We start from the raw sequence: 13,508 nt of genomic DNA, 5'->3' as shown, positions 1-13,508 counted from the left end.
CAGATAGGAGCTGCAGCCATCATAACTTGTATGAAAACTAAGAAGAGCTCCTGTCTATTTACAGTTTCATTTACTCTAGCGTTTCCTTAAACATTGCGTGTACGAAGGCTAAGAAATTGGAGAGCTATTCTAATACAATAACTATTAGGAATCTTTTGGGCATAACAGTTTCACTGTGATTTTGCAGGTAACACGTACGTTGGGAAAACATTTTGAACGCGATCAATAACCGCACTGGAAAAATGTGGGAAAGAAAGGGCGAAAAGCGACTCTTCAACATGTGGAAATATCTTCCTGAGCGGAGCCCTCTTCTCGAAGCTCAACACTCTGCAAGAGTCACTTCTCCCAACTTGCGCCCGCAGGTTTCCGTAGTGTGCCTGCAAAGAGCCATCCGCTTGAGACAGGTGCACCTCCCGATTTCATTGAACTAAGCTAGATGCACAATTTCTAATGCAGCCTTCATCACAATAGACAGTTCATTTCTCGAAAGCTTGTCGTAAAAAAAGGAAACAAAGAACGAAAACGTATAGCTGACAATCTTCTGAAGATGCAGATTCAGCTTTGGGGAAATGGACATTTTATGTATGCAGATGCTTTTCAAGCGCTGGTTTTAGAACGTCGCTGTGCTTCCAGCATCCTTTTCAGCCTTCTAAACTGGCTACCGAGGTGCCGATCACATTGTAAAGCGGTTGAGAGGCCGGAGCTGCTCAAACCGCTCTTGCCGTTTCCCATCAATCAAAAGCACTATGTTGTTTCTTTGTATGGAAAGCTTTTCAAGTCTGGCATCGACACGCACCTTTCCTGAAACGTCCAAAAGGTGAATGCTTCGCAAAGAAATCCAGTCTACCTTCAGGGGGCATGATGTTGAAATCGGAATGAGCCCTGGGTGGGCTTGAAGCAGCAGCTGTTCAGTTAACAGCTGCACAGAAACGCACCCCGCTTGCTTTGTATCATTCGCAAGTTTCTGGTTAAAGAGTAAAAAAGGCTGGAATTCTTCTGCCAGCCGGCAGGATTTCTTCTGCACTCACCCAGAAAAGCCAAGAATTGTATTTCATCTTTCGCAAGCTGTATTTTCCAGGAGGAGAATGAATACTTGCATTAAACTGAATCATGCCGACAGAGACGCACAGCCGTTGTTTTTCTCCATGGGAAGTTTTTCGTTAAGGAAAAACACCGTTGTCATTTTCTTGCCAGCCGGCGGTATTTCTTGTGCAGCGATGAGCCAGATTTGTATTTCGTATTTCGCAAGTTGTGTGAATTTCTTGAAGTTGAAAGTGAATTCGCTCCAGAAAAGAAATGTCCAGTCGCATGAAAGCCGTGGCTGTTTGTTAAACCGCAGGACCTGAGCTTGCGTTCTGTTTCTCATGGCGTTCGCAAAGGCGATTCCTGCCTTTAAAACTGCTGTGACTGCGACTGAAAGTGGCGTGTGGCGCAGCTTCTAAAGTCTTGTTGACGCTCCTCGATGTTGCTTTCTCTCTGCCTAAGGAAGTTCGATTGTCGCGTCGGAACGGGGAGACCTAATCCTTCCAGCTTTAAGCCACCCTTCAGTCTTCTGAAGGGTGTCCGAGTGCTAGCATGTCATTTGGCTTTTTTTTGGGGGGAAGCGGAGAGCGACATTGAAAAAGGTTACCGCCGCCGCCTCGCCCTCCGTGTTAAATGATCGCAAGCCGGCGGCGGCGGCGCTCCCTGTAGTCGTGGCCGAGCGGTTAAGACGATGGGCTAGAAAGCCATTGGGGTCTCCCCGCGTCGGCTCGAATCCTGCCCACTACGGCGCCCTTCTCCTGTCGCTTCGGCCTGCCCAGAAAAAGGCGGAGTGCCGTTTCTCTCTTCCTGCTTCTTGTACAAACGCTAAATCGCTTGGACCTGCTGCCTTGGAAGTAATGTCTTCAACATCCACCAGTGACATTTCACAGCTGGAAGCACACAGCCACGCTTTTGGCATTGGCATGTCTTTTGCGCCCTACTTCCAGCCTTTGAAGACCTAATTATTCAAACTGAAAGAACCGGCTGAATGAGTGTTTGCAGTGCACCAGGAGGAGCAGGGACCATAGCATTGGAGGGGTGAGGATGGCGCAGATGGAAACGTTTTCATGCGCTCCTCTGGGAGGAATGAAAAGAAAAGACGAAACCGGAAACAGTAGTAGCCGCAAGAGGAAGTGTCTTCAAGCGCCAAGCAAGCGCTCCTCGTTAGTATAGTGGTGCGTATCCCCGCCTGTCACGTGGGAGACCAGGGATGGATTGCTTGACGGCGAGCCAGGTTGCTTTTCTCCCATCAGATTCCAACCGCTAATGCTAACGCAGTGTGTGGGAGCTTACATGCTTTTCCTTTCCTGTCTTTTTCGGACGACTATTCCAAAGGGGTAACCTGAAGGAATAGGGGCCTGAAGACACGAGGCATTCTTAAACCAGCACTGGGCTGCACGGCCTTCTGTTGTGATCAGGTTATATTCGAGTCAAAAAGCCAGAGCATCCGCTTCCATCCTATGGAGCACGAGCTAAATCGGAAGAGGCAGGGGATACACCTACGCCTATCGGCGCACGTTCCCTGCGTCAGGCTGCTTCACCCATTTGCACCCGACTGGAGACGGCACTGAGCAAGCTTTTTGTCAGGAGTGGGATTCGAACCCACGCCTCCAGGGGAGACTGCGACCTGAACGCAGCGCCTTAGACCGCTCGGCCATCCTGACGCGGGCCCCCTGTCCCGGGGCGGTCTGATGAGCCACCGCGATCCCACTACGCTCCTCGAGTATCGCACTGTTATTAATACTACAGTGTGACTCCAGCATTAAAATGTTTGGAAAATGTGTCGGCTTTTATAATCCAGTGTAGAGCAGCATGTGATGATTTGTGCTACAACACCAAGCGCTCAAAGTGACGTCTGCGTTTGTCGTTGAAACTTTCAACTCTTTCATCACTTATGTAGGAAATAAAAAGAGCAGTTGTGCGCCACACGCAGAGAGGCCGTCAGCAGAGTGGCGCAGCGGAAGCGTGCTGGGCCCATAACCCAGAGGTCGATGGATCGAAACCATCCTCTGCTACGTGTGTCCTATGCACGATTCATAAGCATGCCATTGGGTTAGCAAAGTGCCTTCAAATAGTCTGCATCTCCCTTTCTTTAAATTCTGTCCTGAGTTTCTCTCTCGTGTGTGTTTGTGCAAGCTTGACACTTGCGGGACTCTTTAATCTTCACCAATACGGAGATGACCAAATGTGTCTTCGGTTGTTCTGAGGTCTTTGATAGTTTCTTTGAAAGCTTCAACTGAACCTCGAAATCGAAGCAGTTATGTTTATATTGATTTCTCGCGTTAATCATTACGAACCAGGAACAGCCAGCACACTCGGTCGCATTAGTAATTATGTCACGTCTCTACTTAGCAGAGCATTCAAAGGCCCACTGGAAGTAGTAAAGCACTAAAACACTGCAAAACTGAACTCGGGAAAATCATACTGGGAGCTCTGAGCGATGTCTGCATCCAAGCCATCCAATACGGACTCTGAAACCTTGGAATATCAACACTATGATGCGCTACCTTTTACCTGGAGCAAAACGATGGAATTAGAAGAATGCTTACCGCAGGATACAACTGTGCCGCTGTTATTTGGAGCACGGTTTTCACTTGCATGAAAACTACAGCAGAACGTAGAAGGATGATCACTGAGGAGTCCACGCGGGCATGCTGAGGAGATTGTAGGTCGTACATTTCAATGATTACTGACATTTGCGCTGCTGGAGGTACAGTAATCAACAAAGAACAGGGTGTGCTACTCTCGAATCCGGTCAGCACATGATGAAAAGCCAGGAAGTATACCTTGTCAAATTGCCGTCAACAGGGACAAGTTAACCACCAGCTCCACCGGCGCCCGGCTAGCTCAGTCGGTAGAGCATGAGACTCTTAATCTCAGGGTCGTGGGTTCGAGCCCCACGTTGGGCGGTGCCCGTCTCCTTATTAACAAAGTTTCCCGCTCATCCTTGAACCTCTTACACCTCGATGGTACCGAGCACTGCGTTTTAATGCACAGGTGTGATCAAACCGAGATGAAAAGGGCGTATCTAGCTCCTTGCCCGAGAGATAAATCAAGGGTTCCGCAGATAATCCCTTGGCTCCGGTCACCGGGACGCAGATAGGAGCTGCAGCCATCATAACTTGTATGAAAACTAAGAAGAGCTCCTGTCTATTTACAGTTTCATTTACTCTAGCGTTTCCTTAAACATTGCGTGTACGAAGGCTAAGAAATTGGAGAGCTATTCTAATACAATAACTATTAGGAATCTTTTGGGCATAACAGTTTCACTGTGATTTTGCAGGTAACACGTACGTTGGGAAAACATTTTGAACGCGATCAATAACCGCACTGGAAAAATGTGGGAAAGAAAGGGCGAAAAGCGACTCTTCAACATGTGGAAATATCTTCCTGAGCGGAGCCCTCTTCTCGAAGCTCAACACTCTGCAAGAGTCACTTCTCCCAACTTGCGCCCGCAGGTTTCCGTAGTGTGCCTGCAAAGAGCCATCCGCTTGAGACAGGTGCACCTCCCGATTTCATTGAACTAAGCTAGATGCACAATTTCTAATGCAGCCTTCATCACAATAGACAGTTCATTTCTCGAAAGCTTGTCGTAAAAAAAGGAAACAAAGAACGAAAACGTATAGCTGACAATCTTCTGAAGATGCAGATTCAGCTTTGGGGAAATGGACATTTTATGTATGCAGATGCTTTTCAAGCGCTGGTTTTAGAACGTCGCTGTGCTTCCAGCATCCTTTTCAGCCTTCTAAACTGGCTACCGAGGTGCCGATCACATTGTAAAGCGGTTGAGAGGCCGGAGCTGCTCAAACCGCTCTTGCCGTTTCCCATCAATCAAAAGCACTATGTTGTTTCTTTGTATGGAAAGCTTTTCAAGTCTGGCATCGACACGCACCTTTCCTGAAACGTCCAAAAGGTGAATGCTTCGCAAAGAAATCCAGTCTACCTTCAGGGGGCATGATGTTGAAATCGGAATGAGCCCTGGGTGGGCTTGAAGCAGCAGCTGTTCAGTTAACAGCTGCACAGAAACGCACCCCGCTTGCTTTGTATCATTCGCAAGTTTCTGGTTAAAGAGTAAAAAAGGCTGGAATTCTTCTGCCAGCCGGCAGGATTTCTTCTGCACTCACCCAGAAAAGCCAAGAATTGTATTTCATCTTTCGCAAGCTGTATTTTCCAGGAGGAGAATGAATACTTGCATTAAACTGAATCATGCCGACAGAGACGCACAGCCGTTGTTTTTCTCCATGGGAAGTTTTTCGTTAAGGAAAAACACCGTTGTCATTTTCTTGCCAGCCGGCGGTATTTCTTGTGCAGCGATGAGCCAGATTTGTATTTCGTATTTCGCAAGTTGTGTGAATTTCTTGAAGTTGAAAGTGAATTCGCTCCAGAAAAGAAATGTCCAGTCGCATGAAAGCCGTGGCTGTTTGTTAAACCGCAGGACCTGAGCTTGCGTTCTGTTTCTCATGGCGTTCGCAAAGGCGATTCCTGCCTTTAAAACTGCTGTGACTGCGACTGAAAGTGGCGTGTGGCGCAGCTTCTAAAGTCTTGTTGACGCTCCTCGATGTTGCTTTCTCTCTGCCTAAGGAAGCTCGATTGTCGCGTCGGAACGGGGAGACCTAATCCTTCCAGCTTTAAGCCACCCTTCAGTCTTCTGAAGGGTGTCCGAGTGCTAGCATGTCATTTGGCTTTTTTTTGGGGGGAAGCGGAGAGCGACATTGAAAAAGGTTACCGCCGCTGCCTCGCCCTCCGTGTTAAATGATCGCAAGCCGGCGGCGGCGGCGCTCCCTGTAGTCGTGGCCGAGCGGTTAAGGCGATGGGCTAGAAAGCCATTGGGGTCTCCCCGCGTCGGCTCGAATCCTGCCCACTACGGCGCCCTTCTCCTGTCGCTTCGGCCTGCCAAGAAAAAGGCGGAGTGCCGTTTCTCTCTTCCTGCTTCTTGTACAAACGCTAAATCGCTTGGACCTGCTGCCTTGGAAGTAATGTCTTCAACATCCACCAGTGACATTTCACAGCTGGAAGCACACAGCCACGCTTTTGGCATTGGCATGTCTTTTGCGCCCTACTTCCAGCCTTTGAAGACCTAATTATTCAAACTGAAAGAACCGGCTGAATGAGTGTTTGCAGTGCACCAGGAGGAGCAGGGACCATAGCATTGGAGGGGTGAGGATGGCGCAGATGGAAACGTTTTCATGCGCTCCTCTGGGAGGAATGAAAAGAAAAGACGAAACCGGAAACAGTAGTAGCCGCAAGAGGAAGTGTCTTCAAGCGCCAAGCAAGCGCTCCTCGTTAGTATAGTGGTGCGTATCCCCGCCTGTCACGTGGGAGACCAGGGATGGATTGCTTGACGGCGAGCCAGGTTGCTTTTCTCCCATCAGATTCCAACCGCTAATGCTAACGCAGTGTGTGGGAGCTTACATGCTTTTCCTTTCCTGTCTTTTTCGGACGACTATTCCAAAGGGGTAACCTGAAGGAATAGGGGCCTGAAGACACGAGGCATTCTTAAACCAGCACTGGGCTGCACGGCCTTCTGTTGTGATCAGGTTATATTCGAGTCAAAAAGCCAGAGCATCCGCTTCCATCCTATGGAGCACGAGCTAAATCGGAAGAGGCAGGGGATACACCTACGCCTATCGGCGCACGTTCCCTGCGTCAGGCTGCTTCACCCATTTGCACCCGACTGGAGACGGCACTGAGCAAGCTTTTTGTCAGGAGTGGGATTCGAACCCACGCCTCCAGGGGAGACTGCGACCTGAACGCAGCGCCTTAGACCGCTCGGCCATCCTGACGCGGGCCCCCTGTCCCGGGGCGGTCTGATGAGCCACCGCGATCCCACTACGCTCCTCGAGTATCGCACTGTTATTAATACTACAGTGTGACTCCAGCATTAAAATGTTTGGAAAATGTGTCGGCTTTTATAATCCAGTGTAGAGCAGCATGTGATGATTTGTGCTACAACACCAAGCGCTCAAAGTGACGTCTGCGTTTGTCGTTGAAACTTTCAACTCTTTCATCACTTATGTAGGAAATAAAAAGAGCAGTTGTGCGCCACACGCAGAGAGGCCGTCAGCAGAGTGGCGCAGCGGAAGCGTGCTGGGCCCATAACCCAGAGGTCGATGGATCGAAACCATCCTCTGCTACGTGTGTCCTATGCACGATTCATAAGCATGCCATTGGGTTAGCAAAGTGCCTTCAAATAGTCTGCATCTCCCTTTCTTTAAATTCTGTCCTGAGTTTCTCTCTCGTGTGTGTTTGTGCAAGCTTGACACTTGCGGGACTCTTTAATCTTCACCAATACGGAGATGACCAAATGTGTCTTCGGTTGTTCTGAGGTCTTTGATAGTTTCTTTGAAAGCTTCAACTGAACCTCGAAATCGAAGCAGTTATGTTTATATTGATTTCTCGCGTTAATCATTACGAACCAGGAACAGCCAGCACACTCGGTCGCATTAGTAATTATGTCACGTCTCTACTTAGCAGAGCATTCAAAGGCCCACTGGAAGTAGTAAAGCACTAAAACACTGCAAAACTGAACTCGGGAAAATCATACTGGGAGCTCTGAGCGATGTCTGCATCCAAGCCATCCAATACGGACTCTGAAACCTTGGAATATCAACACTATGATGCGCTACCTTTTACCTGGAGCAAAACGATGGAATTAGAAGAATGCTTACCGCAGGATACAACTGTGCCGCTGTTATTTGGAGCACGGTTTTCACTTGCATGAAAACTACAGCAGAACGTAGAAGGATGATCACTGAGGAGTCCACGCGGGCATGCTGAGGAGATTGTAGGTCGTACATTTCAATGATTACTGACATTTGCGCTGCTGGAGGTACAGTAATCAACAAAGAACAGGGTGTGCTACTCTCGAATCCGGTCAGCACATGATGAAAAGCCAGGAAGTATACCTTGTCAAATTGCCGTCAACAGGGACAAGTTAACCACCAGCTCCACCGGCGCCCGGCTAGCTCAGTCGGTAGAGCATGAGACTCTTAATCTCAGGGTCGTGGGTTCGAGCCCCACGTTGGGCGGTGCCCGTCTCCTTATTAACAAAGTTTCCCGCTCATCCTTGAACCTCTTACACCTCGATGGTACCGAGCACTGCGTTTTAATGCACAGGTGTGATCAAACCGAGATGAAAAGGGCGTATCTAGCTCCTTGCCCGAGAGATAAATCAAGGGTTCCGCAGATAATCCCTTGGCTCCGGTCACCGGGACGCAGATAGGAGCTGCAGCCATCATAACTTGTATGAAAACTAAGAAGAGCTCCTGTCTATTTACAGTTTCATTTACTCTAGCGTTTCCTTAAACATTGCGTGTACGAAGGCTAAGAAATTGGAGAGCTATTCTAATACAATAACTATTAGGAATCTTTTGGGCATAACAGTTTCACTGTGATTTTGCAGGTAACACGTACGTTGGGAAAACATTTTGAACGCGATCAATAACCGCACTGGAAAAATGTGGGAAAGAAAGGGCGAAAAGCGACTCTTCAACATGTGGAAATATCTTCCTGAGCGGAGCCCTCTTCTCGAAGCTCAACACTCTGCAAGAGTCACTTCTCCCAACTTGCGCCCGCAGGTTTCCGTAGTGTGCCTGCAAAGAGCCATCCGCTTGAGACAGGTGCACCTCCCGATTTCATTGAACTAAGCTAGATGCACAATTTCTAATGCAGCCTTCATCACAATAGACAGTTCATTTCTCGAAAGCTTGTCGTAAAAAAAGGAAACAAAGAACGAAAACGTATAGCTGACAATCTTCTGAAGATGCAGATTCAGCTTTGGGGAAATGGACATTTTATGTATGCAGATGCTTTTCAAGCGCTGGTTTTAGAACGTCGCTGTGCTTCCAGCATCCTTTTCAGCCTTCTAAACTGGCTACCGAGGTGCCGATCACATTGTAAAGCGGTTGAGAGGCCGGAGCTGCTCAAACCGCTCTTGCCGTTTCCCATCAATCAAAAGCACTATGTTGTTTCTTTGTATGGAAAGCTTTTCAAGTCTGGCATCGACACGCACCTTTCCTGAAACGTCCAAAAGGTGAATGCTTCGCAAAGAAATCCAGTCTACCTTCAGGGGGCATGATGTTGAAATCGGAATGAGCCCTGGGTGGGCTTGAAGCAGCAGCTGTTCAGTTAACAGCTGCACAGAAACGCACCCCGCTTGCTTTGTATCATTCGCAAGTTTCTGGTTAAAGAGTAAAAAAGGCTGGAATTCTTCTGCCAGCCGGCAGGATTTCTTCTGCACTCACCCAGAAAAGCCAAGAATTGTATTTCATCTTTCGCAAGCTGTATTTTCCAGGAGGAGAATGAATACTTGCATTAAACTGAATCATGCCGACAGAGACGCACAGCCGTTGTTTTTCTCCATGGGAAGTTTTTCGTTAAGGAAAAACACCGTTGTCATTTTCTTGCCAGCCGGCGGTATTTCTTGTGCAGCGATGAGCCAGATTTGTATTTCGTATTTCGCAAGTTGTGTGAATTTCTTGAAGTTGAAAGTGAATTCGCTCCAGAAAAGAAATGTCCAGTCGCATGAAAGCCGTGGCTGTTTGTTAAACCGCAGGACCTGAGCTTGCGTTCTGTTTCTCATGGCGTTCGCAAAGGCGATTCCTGCCTTTAAAACTGCTGTGACTGCGACTGAAAGTGGCGTGTGGCGCAGCTTCTAAAGTCTTGTTGACGCTCCTCGATGTTGCTTTCTCTCTGCCTAAGGAAGTTCGATTGTCGCGTCGGAACGGGGAGACCTAATCCTTCCAGCTTTAAGCCACCCTTCAGTCTTCTGAAGGGTGTCCGAGTGCTAGCATGTCATTTGGCTTTTTTTTGGGGGGAAGCGGAGAGCGACATTGAAAAAGGTTACCGCCGCCGCCTCGCCCTCCGTGTTAAATGATCGCAAGCCGGCGGCGGCGGCGCTCCCTGTAGTCGTGGCCGAGCGGTTAAGACGATGGGCTAGAAAGCCATTGGGGTCTCCCCGCGTCGGCTCGAATCCTGCCCACTACGGCGCCCTTCTCCTGTCGCTTCGGCCTGCCCAGAAAAAGGCGGAGTGCCGTTTCTCTCTTCCTGCTTCTTGTACAAACGCTAAATCGCTTGGACCTGCTGCCTTGGAAGTAATGTCTTCAACATCCACCAGTGACATTTCACAGCTGGAAGCACACAGCCACGCTTTTGGCATTGGCATGTCTTTTGCGCCCTACTTCCAGCCTTTGAAGACCTAATTATTCAAACTGAAAGAACCGGCTGAATGAGTGTTTGCAGTGCACCAGGAGGAGCAGGGACCATAGCATTGGAGGGGTGAGGATGGCGCAGATGGAAACGTTTTCATGCGCTCCTCTGGGAGGAATGAAAAGAAAAGACGAAACCGGAAACAGTAGTAGCCGCAAGAGGAAGTGTCTTCAAGCGCCAAGCAAGCGCTCCTCGTTAGTATAGTGGTGCGTATCCCCGCCTGTCACGTGGGAGACCAGGGATGGATTGCTTGACGGCGAGCCAGGTTGCTTTTCTCCCATCAGATTCCAACCGCTAATGCTAACGCAGTGTGTGGGAGCTTACATGCTTTTCCTTTCCTGTCTTTTTCGGACGACTATTCCAAAGGGGTAACCTGAAGGAATAGGGGCCTGAAGACACGAGGCATTCTTAAACCAGCACTGGGCTGCACGGCCTTCTGTTGTGATCAGGTTATATTCGAGTCAAAAAGCCAGAGCATCCGCTTCCATCCTATGGAGCACGAGCTAAATCGGAAGAGGCAGGGGATACACCTACGCCTATCGGCGCACGTTCCCTGCGTCAGGCTGCTTCACCCATTTGCACCCGACTGGAGACGGCACTGAGCAAGCTTTTTGTCAGGAGTGGGATTCGAACCCACGCCTCCAGGGGAGACTGCGACCTGAACGCAGCGCCTTAGACCGCTCGGCCATCCTGACGCGGGCCCCCTGTCCCGGGGCGGTCTGATGAGCCACCGCGATCCCACTACGCTCCTCGAGTATCGCACTGTTATTAATACTACAGTGTGACTCCAGCATTAAAATGTTTGGAAAATGTGTCGGCTTTTATAATCCAGTGTAGAGCAGCATGTGATGATTTGTGCTACAACACCAAGCGCTCAAAGTGACGTCTGCGTTTGTCGTTGAAACTTTCAACTCTTTCATCACTTATGTAGGAAATAAAAAGAGCAGTTGTGCGCCACACGCAGAGAGGCCGTCAGCAGAGTGGCGCAGCGGAAGCGTGCTGGGCCCATAACCCAGAGGTCGATGGATCGAAACCATCCTCTGCTACGTGTGTCCTATGCACGATTCATAAGCATGCCATTGGGTTAGCAAAGTGCCTTCAAATAGTCTGCATCTCCCTTTCTTTAAATTCTGTCCTGAGTTTCTCTCTCGTGTGTGTTTGTGCAAGCTTGACACTTGCGGGACTCTTTAATCTTCACCAATACGGAGATGACCAAATGTGTCTTCGGTTGTTCTGAGGTCTTTGATAGTTTCTTTGAAAGCTTCAACTGAACCTCGAAATCGAAGCAGTTATGTTTATATTGATTTCTCGCGTTAATCATTACGAACCAGGAACAGCCAGCACACTCGGTCGCATTAGTAATTATGTCACGTCTCTACTTAGCAGAGCATTCAAAGGCCCACTGGAAGTAGTAAAGCACTAAAACACTGCAAAACTGAACTCGGGAAAATCATACTGGGAGCTCTGAGCGATGTCTGCATCCAAGCCATCCAATACGGACTCTGAAACCTTGGAATATCAACACTATGATGCGCTACCTTTTACCTGGAGCAAAACGATGGAATTAGAAGAATGCTTACCGCAGGATACAACTGTGCCGCTGTTATTTGGAGCACGGTTTTCACTTGCATGAAAACTACAGCAGAACGTAGAAGGATGATCACTGAGGAGTCCACGCGGGCATGCTGAGGAGATTGTAGGTCGTACATTTCAATGATTACTGACATTTGCGCTGCTGGAGGTACAGTAATCAACAAAGAACAGGGTGTGCTACTCTCGAATCCGGTCAGCACATGATGAAAAGCCAGGAAGTATACCTTGTCAAATTGCCGTCAACAGGGACAAGTTAACCACCAGCTCCACCGGCGCCCGGCTAGCTCAGTCGGTAGAGCATGAGACTCTTAATCTCAGGGTCGTGGGTTCGAGCCCCACGTTGGGCGGTGCCCGTCTCCTTATTAACAAAGTTTCCCGCTCATCCTTGAACCTCTTACACCTCGATGGTACCGAGCACTGCGTTTTAATGCACAGGTGTGATCAAACCGAGATGAAAAGGGCGTATCTAGCTCCTTGCCCGAGAGATAAATCAAGGGTTCCGCAGATAATCCCTTGGCTCCGGTCACCGGGACGCAGATAGGAGCTGCAGCCATCATAACTTGTATGAAAACTAAGAAGAGCTCCTGTCTATTTACAGTTTCATTTACTCTAGCGTTTCCTTAAACATTGCGTGTACGAAGGCTAAGAAATTGGAGAGCTATTCTAATACAATAACTATTAGGAATCTTTTGGGCATAACAGTTTCACTGTGATTTTGCAGGTAACACGTACGTTGGGAAAACATTTTGAACGCGATCAATAACCGCACTGGAAAAATGTGGGAAAGAAAGGGCGAAAAGCGACTCTTCAACATGTGGAAATATCTTCCTGAGCGGAGCCCTCTTCTCGAAGCTCAACACTCTGCAAGAGTCACTTCTCCCAACTTGCGCCCGCAGGTTTCCGTAGTGTGCCTGCAAAGAGCCATCCGCTTGAGACAGGTGCACCTCCCGATTTCATTGAACTAAGCTAGATGCACAATTTCTAATGCAGCCTTCATCACAATAGACAGTTCATTTCTCGAAAGCTTGTCGTAAAAAAAGGAAACAAAGAACGAAAACGTATAGCTGACAATCTTCTGAAGATGCAGATTCAGCTTTGGGGAAATGGACATTTTATGTATGCAGATGCTTTTCAAGCGCTGGTTTTAGAACGTCGCTGTGCTTCCAGCATCCTTTTCAGCCTTCTAAACTGGCTACCGAGGTGCCGATCACATTGTAAAGCGGTTGAGAGGCCGGAGCTGCTCAAACCGCTCTTGCCGTTTCCCATCAATCAAAAGCACTATGTTGTTTCTTTGTATGGAAAGCTTTTCAAGTCTGGCATCGACACGCACCTTTCCTGAAACGTCCAAAAGGTGAATGCTTCGCAAAGAAATCCAGTCTACCTTCAGGGGGCATGATGTTGAAATCGGAATGAGCCCTGGGTGGGCTTGAAGCAGCAGCTGTTCAGTTAACAGCTGCACAGAAACGCACCCCGCTTGCTTTGTATCATTCGCAAGTTTCTGGTTAAAGAGTAAAAAAGGCTGGAATTCTTCTGCCAGCCGGCAGGATTTCTTCTGCACTCACCCAGAAAAGCCAAGAATTGTATTTCATCTTTCGCAAGCTGTATTTTCCAGGAGGAGAATGAATACTTGCATTAAACTGAATCATGCCGACAGAGACGCACAGCCGTTGTTTTTCTCCATGGGA

The 13,508-nt window shown here is 48.5% G+C and overlaps 9 non-coding genes across 9 annotated transcripts; 6 read left to right on the top strand and 3 right to left on the bottom strand.

The window, feature by feature from the left end:
• Positions 1–2,604: 2,604 nt before the first annotated feature.
• trnal-cag (transfer RNA leucine (anticodon CAG)) lies at positions 2,605–2,687 on the bottom strand. The gene has a single exon. It is a non-coding gene; the product is annotated as a tRNA-Leu (tRNA).
• Positions 2,688–2,966: 279 nt separating this feature from the next.
• On the top strand, positions 2,967–3,038 carry trnam-cau (transfer RNA methionine (anticodon CAU)). Its single transcript has one exon. It is a non-coding gene; the product is annotated as a tRNA-Met (tRNA).
• An 821-nt stretch (positions 3,039–3,859) lies between these two features.
• Positions 3,860–3,932, top strand: trnak-cuu (transfer RNA lysine (anticodon CUU)). Its single transcript has one exon. It is a non-coding gene; the product is annotated as a tRNA-Lys (tRNA).
• Positions 3,933–6,723: 2,791 nt separating this feature from the next.
• trnal-cag (transfer RNA leucine (anticodon CAG)) lies at positions 6,724–6,806 on the bottom strand. Its single transcript has one exon. It is a non-coding gene; the product is annotated as a tRNA-Leu (tRNA).
• Positions 6,807–7,085: 279 nt separating this feature from the next.
• On the top strand, positions 7,086–7,157 carry trnam-cau (transfer RNA methionine (anticodon CAU)). Its single transcript has one exon. It is a non-coding gene; the product is annotated as a tRNA-Met (tRNA).
• Positions 7,158–7,978: 821 nt separating this feature from the next.
• On the top strand, positions 7,979–8,051 carry trnak-cuu (transfer RNA lysine (anticodon CUU)). The gene has a single exon. It is a non-coding gene; the product is annotated as a tRNA-Lys (tRNA).
• Positions 8,052–10,842: 2,791 nt separating this feature from the next.
• On the bottom strand, positions 10,843–10,925 carry trnal-cag (transfer RNA leucine (anticodon CAG)). The gene has a single exon. It is a non-coding gene; the product is annotated as a tRNA-Leu (tRNA).
• Positions 10,926–11,204: 279 nt separating this feature from the next.
• Positions 11,205–11,276, top strand: trnam-cau (transfer RNA methionine (anticodon CAU)). The gene has a single exon. It is a non-coding gene; the product is annotated as a tRNA-Met (tRNA).
• An 821-nt stretch (positions 11,277–12,097) lies between these two features.
• trnak-cuu (transfer RNA lysine (anticodon CUU)) lies at positions 12,098–12,170 on the top strand. Its single transcript has one exon. It is a non-coding gene; the product is annotated as a tRNA-Lys (tRNA).
• The last annotated feature ends 1,338 nt before the right edge of the window (positions 12,171–13,508 follow it).

Source organism: Lepisosteus oculatus, unplaced genomic scaffold (assembly GCF_040954835.1).
Source record: "Lepisosteus oculatus isolate fLepOcu1 unplaced genomic scaffold, fLepOcu1.hap2 HAP2_SCAFFOLD_75, whole genome shotgun sequence".
Lineage (NCBI taxonomy): Eukaryota > Metazoa > Chordata > Actinopteri > Semionotiformes > Lepisosteidae > Lepisosteus > Lepisosteus oculatus.
Note: the sequence above shows the minus strand (reverse complement) of the source record. Positions and strands in the feature narration are given on the sequence as shown.